Genomic DNA, 11,722 nt, shown 5'->3' with positions numbered 1-11,722 from the left:
AAAGCAACATCATGATTATTTTTTTTACCTGTCCATCCTTACTAGAATTCAGTGTTACTTTCAAAAATATGCTTATTTGTCACACAAGTCAACCACAACATTAACATTTTCAGTTTATTTCAAACGTCCAAAGCTTAATCTGCAAAAACAGCTCCCCACGTCCGACCAAGTGAACCTCTAATGTTGTCCCGTGATGTCTGGCACTCAAAACGCTGGCATATCCTTTGACTTTGAGGGCTCCAGTTGGGGTACGGACATCTTGTGACTGCTTCACTGGACAGGAATCTGTCGAGTCAGGTGTCTGGGTCAACACCCTGTGCTTTTCTGGCCTTCTCCTTCTTCATTTTGTGTGCTGTAACTTAAAATTTGGATAGTTGTCGGCTGCTTTGGATAAAGATCCAGGAGTTACACTAATAAAAAAAAGAAGAAAAAAAGACTATATAGATTGTTTGTCACAAGAGATTACTTAGTAAGACTTGGAGGATTTGATACTTTTCCAACCTAAAAACACATCCTCCACACTTTCACACCTACATATTTAAAAAATAAAGTAAAATAAAGAATTTAATGAGTACAATTCAAACTCACAGTTATCATTTACCATGAAAACCTACATGCAGAAAATGATGCATATGATAAGGATTCAGTTTATGCAAAGACATAATTTGATGCTCAAACTTAAAACATATGGTGAAAATAAAAACAGTTTTTTTTAAATCAAATGCTGAGACACATTTAATGATCTGTGTTTGAGTATAAAGGAAAATGTTGCCAAGTGGGTGAGTTTCTGCTCTAGGACTGGAAGATTGTGGGTTTAAATGCACAGTTGGGTCATAAGAAAGATTCTAGAAATGGTTCTCTATTTGACACTCAGCATTGGGGATTGTATTGTGGGGTTAAATTGGTTCCAGAGAGCAGCTGGAACTGCAGCTCATCTCTGCCTCTGCGGATGGGTCAAGAGTGCAGAACAAATTTTGAACATTCTGGGTTTGTGACACCTTATGGGACATTTTATTTTAACAAAATATCTTCTCAGATAACAAAGAAGTAACCGGGTTCTCCTTATGTGAGATTTAAGTGCATCTTGAAACTGCTTGGGTTTGTCGGACTCTCTTCACTCACTAAAGTCAGTTAACAAATAAATCAATCAATATGTTGTAATCATAAATATTAATAACCAAACTTAACCCATCAACATTGATGTTCCTGGATTTACTGTAACTTTTCAACCATTAATACAATCAATCTGAAGATTCCTACCTTGATCGCTTAAATGGTTGAAAAGTTGTTAAATATTTTGTGTTGTTTAACTGTTGATGGTGACATCTCAGGTGTTAAAGGGTTTACCAAATTTTAAAATTGTCAAATTATTCCCATTAGCGTGCTGTCAAGAGCTATATCAAGATAGAGATGAACTGTATCTGACAATGCAAGACAGATGAAACTTTCCTTCTTGTTCCTTCTGGTTCTGTTTGTTGAAGTCGCTTAGAACTAGTAATTACCAGAAACTGATATTTGTTTTTAAACTGCTTTAATTCACAAATCAGATCATTGTAGACTAGGCATATCCTAAATCCGCCTGGTGGGCCAAATGGGGGATACTTTCAGATATTCACTGGCAGAATTTTGGAAAAACTGTGTGCAGGATTTATTGATTGTGGTTGGCTTGTTCATTAGCTAATTTGCATCTAATGTTATTAGCTCTTGTGCTATCCTTGGCATGTTTACATTAAAAGTGAGGTCATCTGGACTGAATCTTTTATTTTCAAGGATTTTTTATCTTTACTGGTGTTCATGGCAGACAAAAAAACCTTTTCACATTTGTCATGGGAGGGATCACACATCAGTATAAGGATGGGGTCATCTGAACCCCATAAGAGAGCATAAGGGTTATAATGGTTCAGATTGGAGTGGCGTCTGCTGTTATGCGGTCATAGTACCGGTGAAAAGAAAAGAGAGTTGAGCCAGAAAGCGAAGCTTTCTATTTACCAGTCAATCTTCGTTCCAGTACTCACCTATCATGAGCTCTGGGTCATGACTGGAAGATCCCGACTACAAGCGGCTGAAATGAGCTTACCTGGAGGGTGATTGAGAAGCTCGGTCACGCGGAGAGAGCTCGGAGTAGAGCCGCATCTGCGGGACATGTACCACACCGGTATCTTAACCCTAACCTTAACCTGATACCGGACAGTCGGTACTAGACGTGGATCAGTGTTTGTTCTGGCCGCAGTTCCAGGTGCGTCCCAAGCTTAAATCTTCTTTTCCTTTAGGCTTTTCCCTTCAGGGGTCGCCGCAGCGAATCAGCTTCGCAGATCTGCGATTATTGGGGATCAAACGAAAGTGATGTCCGAAATATGAGACACCATTTTTCATAACTCTCCGTTTGGAGGGGCAAATGAAGGAGAAGGGAGCTGGGAAGAATTGGGTCTTTGCATATAATCGGATTGGAATATCTTGAGAAATTAATGTTATTTGTGAGAATGTATTACTGAAATTGGTCCTAAATGATTCCCAAGCCTCAAGTATGTTTTAGCTGCAGATTCAACACAATAAGACACAATAAACTCTAATAATTTGGTCCTTGATTATATCTCGCTGTTTTGTGGATTTTTTTTTGGAATATCAGTTGGGAAAAAATTTATATGTTTTTTTCTTATATAATCAAACCCTATATTGCAATTCTAATATCCACCATTTCTGCAGATAAAGCATATCACATTCTTTGGTCCGCCTTGAATAGTTTAAAATTTTTTTATATTTAGTTCTAGTCTGTTCAATAAATGTTTATCTTGTTCGGACCGTGAGCCTAAGGTGTGTTTTGGGTTTGTTCCCCCTCTGTGATTGAGTTTGACAACCCCTGATTTAAATAATCCTTTGAAAACTTGATCATTATATCTTCAATAGTGAGAAACACAAACTATTAAGTGTAATGCTGAGCTTCAAAAATGTAGTGCTAGATTGAGTCTTACTGGTGGATTAAATGCATCAGTACCAATGAGGAAAAGGGCTAACATTTGTTCTTACTTCCTGTGTGATAACATTTCAGTAGCTGTCACAGTTTAGATCTCAAGCTGCTCTAAAACCATTCTTGTCCACCCACCTGGTCAAGATCAAAAGCCCCTGTCGGCTGTTACCACAGCTGGTGCATGACCCCGAAAGAAAGCTGCCGCATGACTGTTTCTGCAGGACTTTTACCTTCTTAGCCCATGCTCAGTTTTCTTTTTGTCCATTTTCAGAACAGGAGGAAGTGATATTACTAAGGCAGGATCGCCCTGCAATCTTGTGCAAAACAGGCTTATTTAATTAAATTCTCTAGAGATGAACTGAACAAGATCTTCAATCACATGTCGCTTCAGTCAATGTGTATTTGTTAGGCAGGCAAGCTTGAATTATGAGTCCCACACAAGGTTTATGAGAACTAACAGGCAGCAAAGATAAGCCTCCAAAGGCGAGTGATGCGTGTTTTTTGATTTAGCCTCTTGCTGCTACAGGAAATGATTCTTGGACTCTCATCAGTATAACTGACAATAGAATGGAATAGTGTTCTTACTACCTCCCACCAAAAGAAAAATAGAAATAAGTGCCTGGACTGTGCTTTTAGGCAGCTTTAAACATGGATCATATAAATGTGGAGGGAATGAAGCAAATGAATCAATAAGTGGCAAACGGGGGGACACTATGAATGCTGTGATATGTTTATTGTAGGCACAGTTTTATGTGAAAATCCCATTTTAAACAACACTCAGTTGTGTAGAAGTGGTGCCTTTTGTAAACTTTCCCATTCTGGCCAAGCACAGCCCACCATGCGATTGTATCCTTGGTCAACAGGATTACTGAGAGGCTTTTTCTTTTTTTACGGGTGTCAATGAGGTTTTGGCTTGACTTGCAGTGTATTCTAGCCCAGTGGCCAGTTACAGCTGAGAGGTTCAGGCTCAGATGAGTCTCTGACGGGGAAAGGCTTGGAAAAACTTGCCACTGTTGCTTTCCAGCAATGGCAGATGGCATGTAGCTTTTCCACAGACTTGGAAAGGGGAAGGGGGGAAAAGTTGGGAAGTCCCCATACTCTATATAACTAATTCCACATGGTGAGTCAGGTTTATAGTGAGGGTTGTACCAAATTAAAAACAAACATCAATAGTACAACTTTTTCTGTCCGTAATTGGATTAATGCAGAAAGATCAGCCACATGTTTTCACTCAATTGAATAGAAACACTGGATAATTAAGAGTATTGACCTAAAAAAATGACTAAAATTCTGTGCCAATTTGGAACTGGTACCGTTTAAATATAGATTTTTGTGCTTCGTGGGTCATGTAAGAATGAGTGTGACCATGTTCTGATTGTTCAATAAAATGTATTTTACCGTTGTTTTCTTGTGAAAGGTTTGTTAATATTTAGATAAAGTTTTTTCTAAGTCTTTAAAAAATAGTGAGATATTCTTTCTGGTACTGTCTCAGATTATATTAGGATATGTAATATGTCGTGATGTGTATTGTATTGGGACACATGTATCACAATACGTGTTGTGTTGCTAGACTCTTCCCAATGCACACTCCAACTTATTACCTTCTAGTGGCCTCCTCAGTAACCGCCTTGCAGCATGCCACCGCCGTACCAAAAAGTAACAAGCGTTGTACCTATTTACGCCTTTTGAACAGGCGTTCAAAATTGGTCAGTGAAATATAAAGTTTGAATGAGTGAATAAGTCTGAAAAGGGTGGGAATTCCATTATTACATCTCTTGTTGCTTTTCTTCAACCTTATCATTCCTGGCTAATGACTGAAGTGATCTTTAGTCACATGGTTTTGTTTGCAAGCTTTAGTTTTGAACCAAAATCTCCAGTTGACGGCAGTCAGAAAAAAGACCAAATGCAATTTAATGGATGATAATTATTTGAAATATTTTGTTTAGTAAAACAAATGTTCTAAAAGTCACACAGAATCATTTTAAAGGTCTCAAAACAAGCAAATGTTATTAGAAAATACATGTTTTAGAATTTTGCATGTGGATTTAAAAAAATATGATGTGAAATGTCTTCCAATCATGGAATGACCTAAATCCAAACCATGAAAACAATGACCCTATTGTCTAGAAACAAAAGAAATTAAACTGGACAAAATCCTCTTTCATCATTTAAAAGATGATATTTAATTCCAATCACAGAGCAATTTCAATCACTTGTGAAATTTTGCAACTTAAGAAGACAAAATTATCCCAAATCAGACTTACAGGTTCAATGTTCTACAGAGCATCAGTTTTGCATCACGCAGTGATGAGAATGCTGGGAAAGATTGGAAAATGACTTCTCGTTGATGACGATCCAGTCAGACGGAAAGACAAACAAACCTCTTTTAGTCTGTTTTGACAGGTCAAAATTTTTACTTGAAAAGATTCAATTTGATTGAAGATTGCAATCAAAAAATGTGCAATCAGTTGCTGAGTGAACAACCTTTCAAGTAACAATTAGTTTCACAGAGGATGAATATGCAAATAGTGTTTTCTTCATCCAGTCACGCCAAAGCTTGGAACCAAACCTTTCGTTTTGACGCAAAGTTCCATCTTTTCCGGCCACATAAAGTCTTTCTTGTCATGGCGACATGGAAACTTCAAGTGCTCTTGATAAGGAGAGTATTTACTAAAACAGAAAAATGACATCAAGCAATATTGTTTATGGACAACCCAAAAAAGTTTAGCATTTCTGTCTTGGGGTTGTGGAATATCATGGAGGGAAGTATAAAATGAGTAAAAGTGTTACAGATTTGAAACAAAATACAAACTAAAACATTTGGAAATGTATAATGGAGAAAAGAAGAAGCCTGAATAATAATAATATGTAAAAGTGTATGCATAAAATAAAGTAAGATTAGGGATGAATGAATACGATTTTTCTTCTGGCCACTCAATGTTGGAGCACTTTCTCACTTTTTATTCCTATTCAACTAACACTATTTTGTGTTTGAGAAGGAAATCAATCAATCAATCAATCAATCAATCAATCAAGAACCTTAAGCAAACATTAATTGTTTGGATAAATGCAGGACTTCAGGCTTGAAGGCAGAATCTCAAAACTTTCAAAAATAACTTTAACATGAAAATCTGGTAACCTGCCGGACAAACAAAAAATGTTAGAAAAATTACAGGTTGGTGAATTCCTTCACCACTCGCTACTTTCACCATTTTGTAAAGCTGTCAAAGTCTACAATTTCAAATCCAGTTTCCTTAGAAATTTTCCCTAGAACTCTCAGCAAAAAAACAGTGTGTATAGATGCTTAATCGAATATATAGACCACAATGCACTGCGTTTTAAGAATTTTTGTTTGTGAAAGAATGTATTTGATCAATTTATTCTTTATAAATCATTCAAGTTTTCATCCTCACAACTAAATTTTTACATCAGGAAATTTGAAACGTCATGTTTGCCTTTAAAAGCAAAATTAGTGAGCATAGTGTCCGAATTGCTTTTACAATCAAGGGCTTTAGACAGTCCCAAAATATAATGTTTTTGTAGTTACGGGGTAGAAAGGGAGATGAGACAAAGCAACAGACTCTTAGGGTGCATTTAGACAGGAAAAATCATTTGGTCCGGACAGAGTCTGGTTAATCTGGTCTGGATCAAGTCCTGAACCTCACGTTTGGTCTGTACACAGACTCTCGCCAAGCAGAGTTTCCTGTTTTGAACCAAAGCTTGTAAACAAAACCCTGCATGACTAAAGATCTCTTCACTCATTGGTCAAGAATTATGAGGGTGGGGCAAAGCAATAGAGCCAGGAGCTGTGGAAGTCCTCCTCTTCATCACCACTCGTCCCTCAGCTCTATCTGAATGAACTCTATTTAAAATGTAGTTGTAAAAGCTGTAGAATTTGTAGAAATTGTAGAATCCCTACGGTTTCTTCTTTTTTCCTGACTCAGGCTCTTTTTTGTAGTTTTTCCTTACCAGGAGGGAGGGTCTAAGAGCAGGGATAACCTGTTTTATTTAGTCTGTTTAGTCTTCAGCCATTTTTTTTTATATTTTATGACTAATTTTCTGCATCTGTAAAATTACCGGCATGAAGCCCAATGAGGCAAATTTTCTTTGTGATTTTGGGCTATATAAATAAAATTGAAATCCGTTGCTTCATTCCTACTCTGTTTGCATCACATGACCACTGGCTGCGGTGGCCGTTTTGGTCCAGTTGTTTCACTCTGATCGTATTCAGACTGAGGAAACTCAAATGAAGCTCAGTTCGATTGGAAACTAACCGGGACCATCTTGAAAGAGAGCGGACCAGAGTCCGCTTGATGTATTTGGATGAAAATTTTTTTCCAGGTTATCGGGAGAAACGGACTCAAGATCACTTTAAATGAACCAAATGTATCCAGTCCGAATACACCCTAAAATATAACGAGGACGATTGTCTTAACTAAATACAGTTGTAGATGATCACATGAATTATTACATTAAACTCTATCATGAAAATAAAAAGAAAAGCTGAAATCAAACTAAAGGGAATTATCTGATCTGTAGAACCATTGGAAGAAAACCAGAATTTAGGCTTTACAAAAAAAGTAATATTTGATTTTTAACTAACACTAAACATTGTTTGTGAGTGGAAACAAACCCTGACAGCAGTTATTCTTGTCAGGCCTGTAACCACACTGATTTAGGGTGACTGTGCCAGAACTGCAGGACTGCGTGTCAGAAAGTCCACAGTTGAAACATGATTGAATTGACAGCAGTGCAGTGTGAAAGTGGAGCAAAATGGCTTAGAATAAGTACAAGTGGCAGGACATGAGTTGATGGCCTTGATTATAGAGCACTTTTATTGTCATCTACTGCACTTGACACACTTAAAACCTTTAAGTAGTTCAAGCAAACATACCTAAAAAGAAAAAAAAATCTGTAACTTAGATAATATTTATCTTTTCAATGTACATTTTTGGATAGCTGAATTGTAATTTGGTAAAATATGTAGTTAATTCAAGATTTTCAGGATTCCACAGATAATATCTTTGCATCTGGACGTGAAGGTTATGACAAGCTACACAACTAGACAAGGGATTTGAGCCCAAACTCTGCTCTTCAAATGGAATCAGTGAATCCCACAGATAAAGTGCTTTCAGGGCGCGAGGCGATCTCTCTTGATGATTCTTGTGTGACTGAACAAAATGCAATTTCTAAACCCCTGCCTCTATTTAAGCAAGGCCAGAGGGACAGTCTCCCCTGTCATTTCTCAAATTGTTTTGTCAGGTCTGTCACACGGACTCTTGTTACGCTTTTGCACATCACTTTTGGGACCACTTAGAAAACAAAAAAAAGGAAAGAAAACCCAAATGATGCTCAGTCCTGCCGCTATAATCTTTGATAATAGAAAATACTGAACTGTGCTGTTATTCAGTCTGAAGCCGTCTATTGTCTTTTCAAAAATGGAACAGTGGGGTTGTCTAAGAGTGGATCAGACCTATTATGAAGCATCACATTCACACTTTCATAGTGCTTGATATATTTGAAATGTTTGTCTTTATCTGGAGACAACAGACTAAAAATGAAAAAGGAAGCGTGTATGGAATAGAATACAGGGATGGGTCAAAATAAATAACGCTCGTATTATAATTAAGTGACCTGACTTCTATTAGAAGAAGCATTATATGATGAAAATAGCTTTTGTGTTTGACGCAGTGAACCATACATTTGATCCCACAGTTCTGCTCTCATTATCTGTAACCCCCTACAGATCCATTGCCCTTTATTCTCTGAAAGTCTCGTGTCACCATGGAGCTGCTGGGCTGATGGTTACAGTGAAGTAATCTGATTGCAGCGTAACAATTGATAATGCAAAAATAAAATAAGAAGCAGCCTCGGCCTTTGCATCGTCTCGCCGCAGTCTAGGAAATGACACACTCCTGGCAGTGCAGTGATTAATGTTATAGGTGGAATTTGTGTCGCTGTGTCGACACCAGTTAATGAATTCTTTGTAAACAGCAAGTCGCAGCTGTTAATGCATCATCATAATCCGGGATTAGGAGGTGCCAGGCATGGCCCAATAAATGCAATTAAACAGACAAAACTACACCGACTTTTTCTTTGCTTCGTTTATTCTTATGGAAACTTTGAAACAAAGGAGGGGCTTTATGAAAATCAAACAGCAAAAAATGACCAGAGTTGATAAGAAATTATAATATTTGAGGGTTTTTATTGGAACTTCAGGCCCAGAGAGACTGCAGAGAGTGTCAAAGTCAAGGCCCGGGGGACTGATCCGACACAACAGGTAATTCTATCCGGCCCTCCAGACCATTTTACGTCATTGTTATTAATGGCCTGATGTTATTTACCGCTATTATTCATAGAAATGTTAAAAAGTTACAGTTTTCAAGTTTCAAAAATCTGCATTATGCTAGCTGTTTGTAATATTTTGGCATTTGCTAAAAATGTTTTAGGCCATTTTGGTGTTTAACTACTATTTCAGCTACATGCTAGCTGTTTTGGCGAATTTCAGCTTTTTTTAAATTATTTTTTTAGGCTATTTTGAAGTTTAGCTATTTCTTCAACTATATGCTAGCTGTTTTGGCTAACCTAAGTTTTTTATATTTTTTTAGATTTTTCAGCTATCAGTTTCAGCATCTTCAGTGGCCAAATTCAGCTTACAGCATTCATGCTAGCTTTATCGCAGGTAATACTATATATCTAGCTCATAATTATGTTAAAAAGTTTCGGTTTTAAAAGTTTTAAAAATTTAGTTTTAGAGTGTTTAATAAGTGTTTATTCTGTTCGGCTCGTGACCTAAAGTGTGTTTTGAATTCTGGCCTTCTGTGCGATTGAGTTTGACACCTCTGCGCTGGAGTTCCCGCTTGGATTTGGCTCATAAATATCATGCAGTACTGTCAGTATCCTGCAGATGGCGATATCGTCTGATCCGCCCAACATACCATTCATGGTGAAATAATGCCCTTTACGCACAATCACAATGTAACAAGTAATTTCACGTGTTTGTTCAAATGTAGTGGAATGGATTACATATATTCAATCAAAAATGTAGTTGAGTAGAGAGTAAAAGATGGTTATATTTTTGATACTCAGATACTTTAGTGGCTACTTGTTTTTCGAACTGAGAAGCTAAAAGTACTGAAAATGCACTTTAAAAAGAAAAGGTTAAATTTGATTTTTCTGGGGTCAGAAAAGCAGACATTTACTTTCTGTTAGTCACTGAGTGGATTTTTTGTTTTTTTTTACTCTCTCGTTTTCTGCTCAGCACCTAGGACTTGGCTGCACTGTTTTTCTAAGGATTTAAGAAGACACCCCCCCATCACCACCTTTCCAAGCACCCAGCAAACCCATCCCATTACCCAAGTGATGGTCAATTGAGATGATCAATTTGCATAATGGAGCATTAAATTGGGCCCATCACACCCTCTTCTCAGCAGCTTGCTCCCATGGATGGCTCACTGAGAATCGCAATTGCTTTTGAAAGAGGGGCATGTATCCTCCTTGCTGGAGTATCCTTTCATCATCCAGGCTGAAGCGTTTGGTTGGTGAACAGAACGTTCACCATTGAATAATGCATGCTCTTATTCATGTGTTATATAGACTTAACCATTCATGCTAAAGCCGAGCTCAAGAATGACAAAAAATGTTTGGGCTCAAATGTCAAAAACTAGAAACAAAACGAAAATCTCTCCATTTTCACTTTCAAATTATTCTCTTTAATTACTAAAAAAAAAAACCCTCAATGGTTTGCAACAAAACCTGTCTGTCAATTAAAAAGGTCAATGTTTTAATTAGGTAATAATTTTGCTCATTTGTCAACATTAACCTTACAGTGTGCTTAATTATGTCCTCCCAGTGACCAGCGCTTATTTTGTGGACACAGAGCAGATCGTTTTGATTAACACCCACCCGAGGAAACCCAAGACTGCTATCTTAGGCAGATTAGTCGAGCCTTTCAGAGGCATGTCAGCGCCTAAGGACCTGTGACAAATTGCATCCAAAGAGCTGACTGGAAGTGGGGCCAAAAGACTGTGATTGATGTGTGTCCTGTGTGAGTGGCAGGAAGAATGAGATAGAGACATCTCAGCCTTTCTTTCCTCCGTGTTCCCTTTTGTTTGAGGGGATTCCTCTTGGGGAAATGCTGTGCGGAGTACACCAGGCAATAGACTTTGCTGGTGTGCATGCTTTGTTAACTGGACACCTTTTTTTTTCCAAATAATAATTCAAATAAAAAGAAGTATATGTTTACATTAGACATGTGATGTATGTTCAAGAACATGCTAAACGGGTAGTCTTGAATGAGCATTTTGCATATGGTGTTCACACTGGAATGTTGCTACTGTGAGGTTCCACCCGCTAACCTCTGCGTGTTTGTTGATGAGGAAGAAAATGACCAAGAAACTCAATTGGAATTGATGGGTCAAATGCGGAGAACAAATTTCACACACCGAGGTGCGTGACAAATAGTGGGACTTTAACTTTATGACCTGTAAAATAGATTCCAAAAATATAGTCCCCGAGGCGGGCCTTGTGTGGCTTCAGGTCCATGTGTGGCTTCAGGCCCATGTGTGTCAGGACCGGAGAATTTCCCCAGAGGCATTAATACCTTAAATCAGGAGTGTCAAACTCAATCGCACAAGGAGCCAAAATCCAAAACACACCTTAGGTTGTGGGCCAAACATGATAAAATTTATCGAACACACTAAAACTAATTTTTTAAATGTTTAAAACAGTAACTTTAGCTTTTAGTAGCCAAAGATG

Source organism: Oryzias melastigma, linkage group LG4, assembly GCF_002922805.2.
Source record: "Oryzias melastigma strain HK-1 linkage group LG4, ASM292280v2, whole genome shotgun sequence".
In the NCBI taxonomy this organism is placed as follows: Eukaryota; Metazoa; Chordata; class Actinopteri; order Beloniformes; family Adrianichthyidae; genus Oryzias; species Oryzias melastigma.
The sequence above is the reverse complement of the archived record's forward strand: the minus strand, read 5'-3'. Positions refer to the sequence as shown.